General features: G+C 38.8%; 1 long non-coding RNA gene across 7 annotated transcripts in view; it reads left to right on the top strand.

The window, feature by feature from the left end:
• LOC138066851 (uncharacterized) overlaps positions 1 to 12,813 on the top strand; it is a 60,554-nt gene that overhangs the window by 40,975 nt on the left and 6,766 nt on the right. For 4 of the 7 annotated variants that reach the window (XR_011140413.1, XR_011140414.1, XR_011140415.1 and 1 more), the window contains 2 exons: positions 2,007 to 2,120; positions 7,141 to 7,248. This is a non-coding gene — a long non-coding RNA (uncharacterized lncRNA). Of the gene's footprint in view, positions 1 to 34; positions 429 to 721; positions 1,015 to 2,006; positions 2,121 to 7,140; positions 7,249 to 12,813 lie in introns of those variants that run through there. The other 3 variants (XR_011140418.1, XR_011140417.1, XR_011140416.1) reach the window with 3 other exon arrangements.

Raw genomic sequence — 12,813 nt, 5'->3', positions numbered from 1 at the left:
TGTGCTTGTTATGTTTCTGTGGTGTATATTTTTCATTAATTTGGGCAAATTAATTTGGCCATTAAAGAAAGTTAATGAGAGACAAGAAGTTCTGCCTTATGTGGTAAGAAAATGTCCGCTTGTATCTCTCATTGCACACCAAAGGCAGCGCTCACCTGTAACACTTCTCTTGTTCCAGGCCTAAGGTCTTCCTGTGCAGTTACTGCCCGAGTACACAGTGCTGTCGTTGCACAATACAGATAGATACCTGCTAAATGTCTTTATGAAATTGTTAAGCTCACTTCACCTGGGCCATAAGGAAAGAGGCTCATCTCAGACTCAGAAATCGAGGGGAACTTCTACATTGAAGTCAATGACCTGTCTCAGAAGCATAAATGGGAACACAACTGGGTCCCAGTTCTTTCCCAGTTTTTGCCGGAAATGAGAAGGTAAAGATATTGAAGAATAAAAAAACAATAAATATCCCCTGACATTTCCTTTATTAACATCTATTTTTTTTTATAAAAACCCTTTGATCCTTTCAGTTCCCTTAACAGTCTGCTAACAGGTCAGCTGCTGAAGTCTTTCTCGGGTTTTCACTCAGTTCTCCCTTGGGCGACTTTCCCATCAAAGCTGATGCCATTTCGCCTGAGTAAGAGAAACAGTGAAAAGGAGACAGCATTTTAAGACGTGTGCCAAGCAGCAGTGTGACAAGTCTTTACGCATTTTTCTTAACCCCCAGCCCAAGGAAGGAGCGCAGACCGTCACCTCGGATGGGCGCTCCTGCGCGGCTCGCCGGCTACGCCCTCACTGCTCTGGTTGTGTGTCGGTGCTCCCATCCACACCCCAGGAAATCAGAAATGTGCCGTTGCTCTCTGCCTCCCCGCTCCCCTACACAGAGTCCTCTGTCTTCAGATGTGTGGGCAGGGTTACGGTCGTGAGCGCTCCCGTGCCAAGTGCGGTATTTCCCGTTGGTTATGCTACGCTGTCCTCTAGTGGCAAATCAACCTGCTGGGCCGCCGTGTCTCAGAAGAGGTGCGTTTTCCTACGCCTCCTTCTCTATGTTGTTCACACGGTAATGCTATCCTTGAAGAACCATCTTCCTTTAAAAAGGTTGCTTAATGATAACGAGAGCATTTAGAAAGAATTTTTTAACAGAGGAACTTTGTAAGAAGCTGGGCAGACGGTTCTGCACCGTGATGGTGGCACCAAGCTGGCATAATTCAATTTCAGGCTTAACTTATTTTAAGTTTTATTTGGCTGCCTCACCCATGCTTACGTGTTGTTCCTTGAACTTATGAGCGGAAGAATACTTGCTGGAAAAGTAAAAGCCCTTGAGTCCTGAGGTTTGAGCTGCCACTCTCTTTCAACTGTGAAGTTCTGGTGAAACTCTGGATGTCATTTTTCCCTGCCATTTTCTATCTGGAGAGCAAAGTGACAATAATAACAGTGTTAGAGGGCTGCCGATGGAAACATGGCTTTCGGTGCAGAGTGTACAATCTTAAAAATAGTAATACATTGCCTAGTACAATAGGCCCCAACCTGTTTGGGAGGATCCTGTCTCAGAATTGTTTTTTTTTTTTTACATTTTGGCCAAAAATCAGCGTGAGCTGATCATCAGATGTAGCGCACCATTTTTAGAATCACACAGAATCAATATTTATCCAGTATCACAGATTCCAAAGCAGGATGGAAGCTAAGGAAAAAATCAGATTTCAAATGTTCTTTAGTTTTCATATAATTCGAATATGTAGAGTATTAGAATATGTTTTGTTAACACATTCAGCCTTAAATTATTAAATTATTGTTTAATTAACGTTTGATCAGTTATTGATTTAACTTTAAATTAAAAAAATATTATTTTTAAATAACTAGAAAGTAATAATAATTTAAAAGTGCTGCCTCGTGTCCGCCTAATTGTAATGCTATAGAGGACTAGGTCATAACTTCACCAGTTACCCAGTTCATAGTTGATAACTCTTCTGATAGAAAAAGACTCACATGCATTTTTCTCCACTGTTCCCCAGGAAGAAGCGTAGTTCTCCCAGGAAACTGAGTGTCAACGCCAGACAGCGTCACTTTTTTTTCCTCAGTGGAGCAGTAGTCTGAGGGACTTTTAATCTTCAGAGAACAACAATTTGGTAAGAGTCCATGATTTTCATGAGAGTCCAGACTGATGAGAAGATGACTTTGTACAAAGGAAGAATCAGCATCTGTTGCCCAATTACACCATTAACGCTCAGAAAAGTTTTCATCTGTGAGCTCTTTTCCAGAAGGAGCCTCCACTGACTAGTAGATGTGGCTCAGAGCGATTCAGTTTAACCATGGACACTGATTGCTCTGTGGCCTTTAGGAAAGATCACCAGGAATTCAGTTGCCATCACTTAGGGCAACTTAAAATCTGCCTGTTAGTCTGTAGGCAAAGCTGCCTCATGGAAGACTAAGCCCAGCATCAATATTCTGAATATCCTGCTGAAATGCATGACTTCTACATGTGTGCAAGAGCCGGGCTTGGAATATGCAATGACTTTGTGTTTCATCACCAAATTGTTATCTAACAAGACGTTGCTGTAATGTTATTCTGACATACCACAGACTAGACCTTAAAATGGATGCCGAATTTGTTGTCCGCTGATGTCTGACTATGTCGACAGTTTGGCTTTCTTTTGTGAATGGGCGAAAAGCCTGGGATTTGTCTGTAAGTGCTTTGAAGCAAAAGTGCTTTTGTCTCGCTGGTCTCTAAGACCACTGTTCGAGACTTGGCAGGTGGACAAATCCTTAGCTTAGGTCATTTGAGTGAGAGAACTGAACAATTTATTTAACTCTGCTCAAAGCTAATTTGGGGAGGGGGCAGTGGCACATGTCTGGTAGAGGGTCTACAGCTGGATGTGTTACTAAGTATTGCTGTAACTGCCTCAGTGAAGGGTTTGCTGTGGAGGAAGTAGGAATAATGCAAGTTCTGTGATTTGTCAGAAAATCCACGTTCTCCTGTGCCTGTGCTAAGTCTGTACTAAGTTGCTGTTTGCTTCAAGGGCTTGCTTTGTATATAATACAGCTTTGCAGCATCCTACAGGTTTTTAAGCCACGGAAGTGTTGCTTAGACTTTAACACGTGGTCCAGCACACATGAGACCCTCTATAGCTAAAAACATTAGTTCAAGTAAACATCCCTTCTCAGTCGTGTCAAGGCATGACGCTTGCTGACAACTGACCTGGTGCCGCTAATGAGGCTTGAGATGAAGCTGTGCATCTCAGATGAATGCTGTGGGCCTCCACCTGCGTAACTGAACTGTAGACGGTGTTCACCAACAGCTGTTATTGTTTGATCCCTCCTTAGATGACGAGATATTGAAACCAAATAGCCCTCACATAGTCAGTAGGGAGAATACACGCTCCTGAATTAGCTGTTCTGAATTGCCTGTTGGGCTCTGCTGATTATGGATGCTCTCTGGGCACCTAAGTTAGATCCCTAAGGTTAAACAGCATCAACAGCTCTGCCTTACAACTAGTCCAAGATGCATCCTCTTTTTAAATTTCTTTTTTTAAAAAGGATTTCAAAATGAAAATACGTCTGCAGCATATCTAATAATACTCCAGATTCCACCTATCCTGCCTTCCTTAGATCCCTCTTTTAAAAACAGAAGAAGAAAAGCAATATTTTGATAAAATATTTAAAGAACTAGAACTTTGTCCAAAGGCTAATAGTAAAGAGACTGCACTAGATTTTCGGAACCTAATATTCTGATTTCAGCTTTGGATTTCTATTGATGTAGCTCCGTTGCTTCACTGGAGGCCCTCTGGCTTTACAGTGACATCAGATATGATCTAAAATGATAACAGAAAATTATTGTCTCTCATTTTTCAGTCACACAAAGGTTACAGGCAGAAAAAAATTCATGAATATATTGGTTTATAGCCTTTCTGAAAGTAGATTTGAATGGTGTTAGTGATTGAAATCAAGTTCAATGGAGAGCTGGTAGTCAAGAAATGTTTTATTTCATTTAAGCACAGAATTAATCTTGATACAAAAAGTATACCAAGAAATTTTTTCTAAGCAACAACAAAAATTACCTGGTGGACATTGCTTTCTTTTCTCTCTTTTTCCTTAAAAAACTTTGCAAGGAAATGCGTAGTTGAATGAAATGTTTTAGCAGTTTAGCAGAGGCCACAGTATAAGACTTGAGTTTCCTTCCCTTTTTTTTTTTTTTTTAATATATATTGGAAATAACTCTATTGCAGCTTGATATGCTGTTTGGCTTGTGTGTATTGGAGTTTCCACACCATTTGTGATAAGAAAAGAGCCAAACTCCTCATATTTTTATAAGTAGCATATTCTGCTTATTTCAGGCCATCACATCATATTATCTGTTTTTTTCCCCACTGGCTGCATATAATACTCTCTCCAGAAGCTGGGAAGTTTGTTCATAGCCACCATCTCATCCTATGTCGTTGTAAGTGAAGATAGCAATTGCCTGTCTTCAATTCTTTATTAAATTGGAGGAATTGACCCATTCCTTACTCTCTCATGAGAACTTTTCTTATATATCTTCGAAGATTGTAAGGGAGCAAACCCTTAAAAAAAATAAATATTTAACATGCATCAGTGACAAAGTAGCATTTTGCAAATAAATTTCTTTCACATTAATATTGCTTATATTTTGTCATGAAGTTTATTCCTGTGTTTCTCTTCTGTTCATTCATCCTGGCTTCTGTTTTTTGAGTTTTTAAGCCTTTTTATGCTGATTCATCTTTCCAAAGAAGTTACATTTTTATATGCAAGAAATAGTTTAGATGTGATAGTAAAGATAAGAAATTATTTTGATATTAAAAGTTGTATATAGCGCTAATTTTACTGATTAATTTGGTATTTTTTTCTCCCTACTCTTACACACAAGATCAAACTGCTGAATATCGGGATTTACCACATTAAATTCTCTGGCATTTTATATCAGTAAAACTGCAAAGTCTATTTACCGTACAAATTAAGCTAAATGGTGCAAGCAGAGTTAAGGTTAGAGAGAATATTTGCATAGAAGATTGTAGATGCAAAAAGCGTATGTCTGACTGGCAAGACATTTAGAATGGGATTCTGAGTTGACACAGATCACTGCAGTTCTGTGGAAGTTACCGATTCACATAAATTTAGAATCAAAATAATAGAGATAAACTTAAGAGAAAAAAGGAGAACAACGCATGGGACCTGGACTATGCAGTGAGGAAGTCTGTAGGCTGCAAGAAAAATATGCAGCAGAGACGACAGTAGCGCTTCAGCCACTGGAAAATTTTTTTGCTAGTTCTGTATCTCTAGAAGTTTGTGTATGTATGGTTTCTTGCATACACCAGAAAGTGGAATACATAAAAACATCACTGAGTCTCTAAAGTTAGCTTAAAAAAACACTTAAACAAGCCAGACACTGGATGTCTCTCTTGCTCTGCTTACATGAATGAAGAGTGGCCTTCCAGAGTGGGAAAAACCTGCATCTCTGAAGATAAGTGGGTCACTATGAAAAGACCAGCTGTCCACTGATGCCCAGCTGATTGCAATGATATGATACGATTCCTGGAATTGCCAGCTCCCAGCATGCTAGATTATAAGTACAAGATAACAGCAAGAACCGCAGCTGAGAAATGCATTTTTACCAAAAAAGCATTACTTATCAGCCCCATCCTTTTCCAGAGCCCCGCAGATCTATATTAAATAACTTACTGCCAATAACTGAATATTGTTTGAGAAAATAAGTTAAAATCAGTAGTGCCTTTCTCTATAGCTGCAATACGTAAGCAAATACTGCAGTGGGCTGCATATTGAAATGCACCAGATGATAGACACATTTTCTTTTTTTCTCGCCATGGTTCCTGGTTCAAGTCAGTTGAACTTGGCAGTAACTCTAGCTAGACGAGAACTAGATTTTCCTTTTTCCAGAAAAATCAGCAACTTCTTTTCATTTCTTCATTCTGAAACAGAATTAAGAGACACATTCAGAACTTCTCACGAAAAGAAAAACATTTGGTGAACTTTTCTTTCCCTATGTGAGTCAAGGGTGCAGGACTAAGTCTTTGTTTTGCTCAGCCCTATTGCTTAAGCAATGAAGATCTTTCTGCATCCACATTTTCAGCCGCTTTATGTTTGAGCATTATGAGGTGAGAACAATAATATTGAGTGCCGGAAAACGTTTTGAAAGTCCTTTTGCGGTTAAGAACTTCAAGATCTCTGACTGGTATTAGTGTAGTATCAAAGAGTTTCATGGTAGTTCGTAGCGCATCTGTAGCTTCCCAGTGAACTGAAATGTAGGAGAGACTAGCGCGAAGCCTGAAGTGATGATTTCAGAAGGACTTGAGTGCTGAGAATTTAGAGTTTAGTGATATACCTAGAATAATACAGGAATTTGGGGCTGGGAAGGATTTTGTCAGAGATCTTTAGGTTTCAGGGTAGTATGATGACTAGATCATTTTTCTATTCTTCAGTTCTTAACACTTTTTTCGGAAGAGTTTGATCTGTGTATTGTGGGCTAGTATGTCTCCTTAGATCAATATTACATTTTTTAATTCTTTAAGTTAAAAAGCAACTTAGATTATAAACTCCAGGAGAATTTTAGACTTATAAAAGTCTAATGTCTTCAAGAACTTTGCTGGATTTTTTTCTGTGTCTCTCAATATACATGACACAAACTGTGTAACTTTTGATCTCGACGGTTGGCCAGTATCTGAGATCCTGTAGTTTATTTCCGTCAGTGTTTAGGGAAAATATTGGTATGAAAGGCTATATCTTTGTGTATACATTCTTTGTAACCAAAATGGAATTAAAGTGAAGTGCTGTTTCCTTGAACGTAGCAGGAAAAAGACATTAGGAGACAACTCCTTCGGTGGTAATCCAAGCCTCTCTTTTCAATCGGCACCGTATTCAGAAAACTCTCTCTCCCTCTGTTTCGCTCTTAGCATGTTTTCAGGGTCATTCTGCAAAGTGTTCCACTAATTTCCTTCTCTGCTTGTAGCCGTAGCATTTCTGGCTTGGCCATTCACGCCGTTTCCTTGATATTATATACTGACCTTTGTGTTCGCATCCACATGGCTCCAAGTGTTTACCTGTCTTTCTTATGGCTGGGGCTTGGAGGGTGACGCGTGCTGGTCTTCGGTTAACGTTCAGAACCATTTTGCTTCTTAGGACCACAAACTACCCAGCTTCACTTTGGGTTTCACTCTATTTCCTGTCAATCATCTTCTGCGTGGCCTGTAAGGACACTTCACGTTTGGGCGAAAACAAGCTGAGAAGGTATGCCTCTCGTTTCTTTGTAAAAGTTCTTTTTATGAACAGATCTGTTATCATATTTCAGAATACGCTGTTATCATATTTTTGAGCTTCACTTCCCTTTAAAGAAGCTAAACTGCATTTGGTCTTCCAATAAGTTTTGCTCTCTTTTATCTTGGACAGTGAAATTTTAAGAATGTCAGAAGTGTTTTTTTAACAGCCTAAACCGAGCCCTAAACAGGGGATGTGCTAATTGTCATGTTCTTAAAATCTAGTGTAGACAAACCTGTATTTTGCTATACTGACTATTTTAAGGCCCCCTCTTCTCTCGGAGTTCAGCTTTTCCAGGTTAGTTCTGTGAAAAATCTGTGCCCAGTCCTGATCATGTATATAAGCACAATGATCAGAAGTGCAAGAGTTATTTAGTGCAAGAGCCAGATTATATGGTTATTATTTTAGACTGTGAAAGCCTTTGAGCAAGGGCATGCAAGTGGAAAAAAAGTTTTGGGTTGACTTTTGGGGTTGGGTTTTTTTCCTACCAAATCAGAAATAAACCTCATCACAAAGTACGGTTTCTTTGTATAGCTTTCAATGATTAGATTTAGTGACTGCTTCAAAGTTCATTATTAATTACCTTATACCATATCTTGCAACAATATTTGTCCTAGTATTGTGAGAACTCCCTGTTAAATGTTTGCAAAAGGAGATGTGAAGGGAAAGGGGTAATAACGTACGCGGATGAGAGCAGTAGAGAGTTCTGAAGTCTCAGCCTATTTTCAGTCCTAAGAAAATGTCCCTCTAATTCAAGAATTATGGAGGAAATTTTGATCTGTAATTATGCTCATAATGAGAGAGGACCTCTTCTGGAGCTTAATCTAAATGACGCAAAACGTGTAGATTCCTGAGCACCACAGAAAACAGCAAAGCTGATAATGTAGGAGATTATGGTGGTCCCGGGAGCGGAAGAGGGATTGGATTCTAAGACAGTCCAAATCAGCGATGCTCAGCTGGAGCGCTCTGTTTCTATTGATGTACACCAGTCGGAAAGTGGTTTATGACCGCAGGTTGCGTAGAAACGAAGCAAACCAAAGAAACTGTTATGAAAGCATCCATCTAGGAGAACATGAGGGAAGAAAAGTACTGTGAAAACAGAACGCTTTCTTAATTACATTTACTACTAAATTTACAAAAGTTTCCCAGCAGGGAATTTCTGGAAAATGCAGATTGAAAGGTGAGGCAAACTTTGATTGCCCTTTTAAATGTCATTGCAGCATATTTACAGTAAGAAGTAAATTTAATTTTCTGTATTACTTCTAAAGATGCTTTCTAGAGAAAAATACCCGTGCTTCATAACCACCTTAAGAAGCATTTGCTATGGTTGTTGCTAAAGGAACAGCTTCATATTTTCATAAATACCGAAGTTAATAGGCTCCTAAAATCAAGCAGAATTGCCTGTAGGTGACTTCTGCTTATATGAAAATAGCTTGCTCTCTGGGAATTAAACTCTCAAATTTTCTCTCTAAGTCTGTTACCTATTATTGCATATTTTACTCTCCTGTTCCTACTTCCTTGAGCTGTTTTGAATCAACTGTGAGTAGGAGCAGTACTTAAATGAAATTTCCTCGAGGGTAAAACCTGATTTGATAAATGACAGGAAATAAACAATATTAACTGTAGCTTGTGGCTATGATGAGATCAAAAACAGTCCAATAGAGACCTGTGGGTTTTTAAAGTCTAACCAACACACACTTTTTTTGGAAAACGTAATACCTACGACACATCATCATAAAGCCACACTTACAGCTTTGGAGAAAAGGTGAAATATTCCAGCAATGTGGCCTCCCAAAAGGAGTGCGAGGAGGAAGATGCTTTGATTTTTCTTTTGTTGAGTTGTTCTTTGGTATGCAGCAAGAGCTGCTATTGCTTTGGGAGTTTTTTTGCTCCCTTTATCCTGGATTTTAATTTTAGGTATCAAAGCCTCCAACAGTCTTGATAGGCAATTTTTACTAACGATGATAAAATAATTATTTTCTTCATGGACTTGATAATGTCAGAATAGGCCTCATATTGGTCATGCTTAAGGAAAATAAGAGCCCTTTCCTCCCCCTAGAGGTGCAGGAAAACCTAGCTGCTGGCAAAGTTAATTTACGTTGAGCTTTACTTTATTGGCATAAAACATTTGTGTTGTACTTGGGGAGATGCACTTTTCTAGCATCTCTCTTCGTACTTCACATGTCCTTTCATGAGCATGATTCTGTGAGCTATCTAATAATGATGCTGTCAGAATTTGTATTTCTCTGAGAGAAACAGAATGCAACATATATTTCTTCTTATCACTTGGAACCATATAAAGTATAACTAAATCTCCAACGTTTCTCTCTTTAAAATGTGATATCATCTTTTCTCACTGCTCTAGTCTGACAAAATGAGGCAGGAACCAACCACGTAATTAGGCTGGCTGTGGTCTTCTCGTACTCTGCTGTAACTGTCATCATCAAAATTGCTTTTACCTCTCTCTAGCTTAATTTTGGGGGTTCTTCTCTATTCTCATTCTCCTTGTTCCACTGATCACTCCCTCCTCCTCATTGTCACTCTTTCCTTTTCGTGATTCTCCTCCAGCTTTTCAGCTTGCTCCATGTCAGCAGGACTGGACCTACTGTACATTTTGTTCCACCTGACAGGAGAAGCTGACGTTCAGCAGCCCTTGCATTTCGCTGGGTGTTGTGTAATTGAATTGTCTAGAGTGCTGATCTTCATTTGCTTATTCTGACGTTCCTGATGAAAAAACATGTACATTAAAATCATAATGTAATTACAGATTTTGCTTTTAGCATGAATATATTTCTTCTCAATGACACTGAAATTACTTAGTACTCCTAGTATTTATATATTATTTTGACAGATACGCAATGGGCTATGAATAATTTTGAGGTGGCGCAGTTTACTCCATGTTGCTTAAAAGCAAGGATTTTCTCCCTCTCCTTTTGCCCCATCACATTTTATTATTAGTGGACACATCTGAATTGTCAGCTTTGCCAGAGCCTTGGTGTATGGGCTGGAATGAATAATTAACTGGTCAGATTAATTTAATTGCTTAAGCATGTTATTGACTAACGAGAAGTGCTGAACACCCTCTTTTTCTTGTTTTATATATTTTTCCTGGCTGTTCTTCTTCTGCCGTTTGCTTCATCCTGTTAGCTTAGACATACAAGTCCAAGCCAAAAGAGCTTGTAACGTGGAAAATGTAGGCCTGCAAGGTAGGGATAAGCTTTTGACTTTGTCTGGAGGCAGGATGCTAAGACCACTCAGCCGGCTGGTTAATGATGATTTTCATGAATATTAAATGACAGAACCAAAACAAAACTCCCAGAGAGACACTTGCGCATAGATTTAAAGTACCAACATCACCAGCTCAGACAGCTGCTCTCTGTAGACTTTCTTGAAAGAAAAGAGTGATGATGCATATTAAGATGATTTTTATAAACCAGAAGGCCACTTTGTGATGCACTCTTTGAAAAGTAGAGATATTAATCATTTATAGCTTGAAGGAGAAATGTGTTTTCTGAAGTAGGTAAAGGACAGGTAAATGATACCTGTGCTGTTCTCACTTTTATTAAGTGTTTCAAAACATTTTTGAGCTTTGTGCTCACTAAAAACGTGTGCAAAGGGTAAGCCTTACCTTTAAAGTTCATGCCAGCTCTCTCTAGCACGCAGCTGTATTCCCACTTCTTCCTCTGAAGTTCCTCTAATCCCTTCTTAGATTTTTTCCTCTCTAAAAAGACCACATCACAGGGCACAGCATAGTAAGCTACATTTGCTTATATTTCTTTCTTATGACTGGTCCCAGACAGGATAAGAGTTTGCTGTTTACAGAGTTCTTCCTTTAGTCCCTGAGGTATCACATTAAACAGTACATGGAAAAATTAAAACTCAAGCAAATTGGGATTGAATTGAAGCACTACCAACATAAATCTGGGGTGATTCTATTACCCCCACTGCAGTTATGCTCAATTCCTAAAAGGATATATTTAAAGGAAGGTGAAACGTTCTCTGTGGCCTAAAGAGTAATCTTTGTAGATTAAAAAAGTGGGGGTCAGATTCTCAACTGATAGAATTGCACAGAACTTCCTTTACATACATAGGTATGTAAATTTATACCAATTTGATATGTGGTTCAGTGATTTTCAGACACCAAAAGGAACGAGTTGGAATAACACGGTAGGTTTGCTCAGATAACTGCCTTTCGGCACGATCTATGTTGTGCAGTTTTTCTGAATATAAAAAGATAAAGAAAATCCAAACTATTTTTAGGTGGAATGAGTCAGTCTAAATGAGTTGATGGAAAAAGATATAAATGAAAGGACAGTCCAGTTAGAGGAAGTTATGGAGCGTAATGCTTTTATATAAACATTCTGCAGAATTCATTTGGCTTTCCAAACCCTGTCTGCAGGTCAAGAAGTGCTTTGCAATGGCTCATGGAGACTACGCTAGCCTAGCAGCAGGCTGCTGGCTGCTCTCTTTGTTTTCAATTAGATTGCAATAAAAACAGAGTATATTTTTAAAAATAGAATTTTTGAAGTATTTATGTAAATAATTGATGGAGTTGTTACAGAGATGTTATGTGACTGTGAACAGTCTGTGCAATCAGAAATAGAAAAGAAGTGGCCAGCAGGGTCCTAACTGTGAAGAAAAGCATTCAGCGAGAGCATTTCTCTGTTAGTATGTCCAGTTATGAAACAAGGACAACCCCTAATTTATTGGTGGTGGTGTTAAATCAAACAGTGTAGTGGAACGGGAGTGATTTTGTCAAGGGCAACATAAACCAGATACATCTACAAGGCTTACCTGGAATAGTTTGTAGTCCTGTTTTCACAAAACCGTGAGGAAGTTACAGCTATGCTCTCTGGCAGAGGTGGCAGTAAGGTGAGCTACAGAGTTCTGGAATAATAGATTGTGACTCTATCCCTATATATTAAATATTCCTGTAAATATATATCCTTTTGTGTAGCAAATACAACTAATATAATTATTCAGATAAAGTCTTGCTTAAATTTTATCTTTTTTCTGAGCTGAAAAGTTCCATTAAATACTTACAGAAGTTCAGGTTAATGTACCTTAGTCTGCAAAAGCTACTAACAGCTGTCTTGGAATCAGAGGCCTTTTTCTTCCTTATTTGAAATCATCAAGTCTATTTGAAAATAAAGCAGCTAAGCCCTAGTGGATGAAATGTTTACCTCTAGGTTCCAGCTGCACCTCCATTTTGCACATTTCGAATGTGCGGTTAAACTTCCTGATGATGTTGTGTGAAGCACCTTTTATAGAACGTCTTCAAGTGACTGAGCCAGAAATGCTGTGGGGTTCATCATTGCTTTTAGCAGTATTAAACAAAAAAAAAATGACCAATGGACACATAGGCAAACTCCTGCTGATGACAGGCATAGATGAGCATGAGTAAAATATATTCCCTTCAGCTGAAAGATGAAGCACCACAAAGTGATGCACCTTTGGAGCGAGGAAATTAAAGCCACGGCTTCAGTAAGTAGCAGTCTTTATATTACAGCCATGCTTAGGACCCTACCAGCCCTAATG

Source organism: Struthio camelus, chromosome 3 (assembly GCF_040807025.1).
Source record: "Struthio camelus isolate bStrCam1 chromosome 3, bStrCam1.hap1, whole genome shotgun sequence".
NCBI lineage: Eukaryota > Metazoa > Chordata > Aves > Struthioniformes > Struthionidae > Struthio > Struthio camelus.
This window is presented reverse-complemented; position numbering and strand designations above follow the sequence as displayed.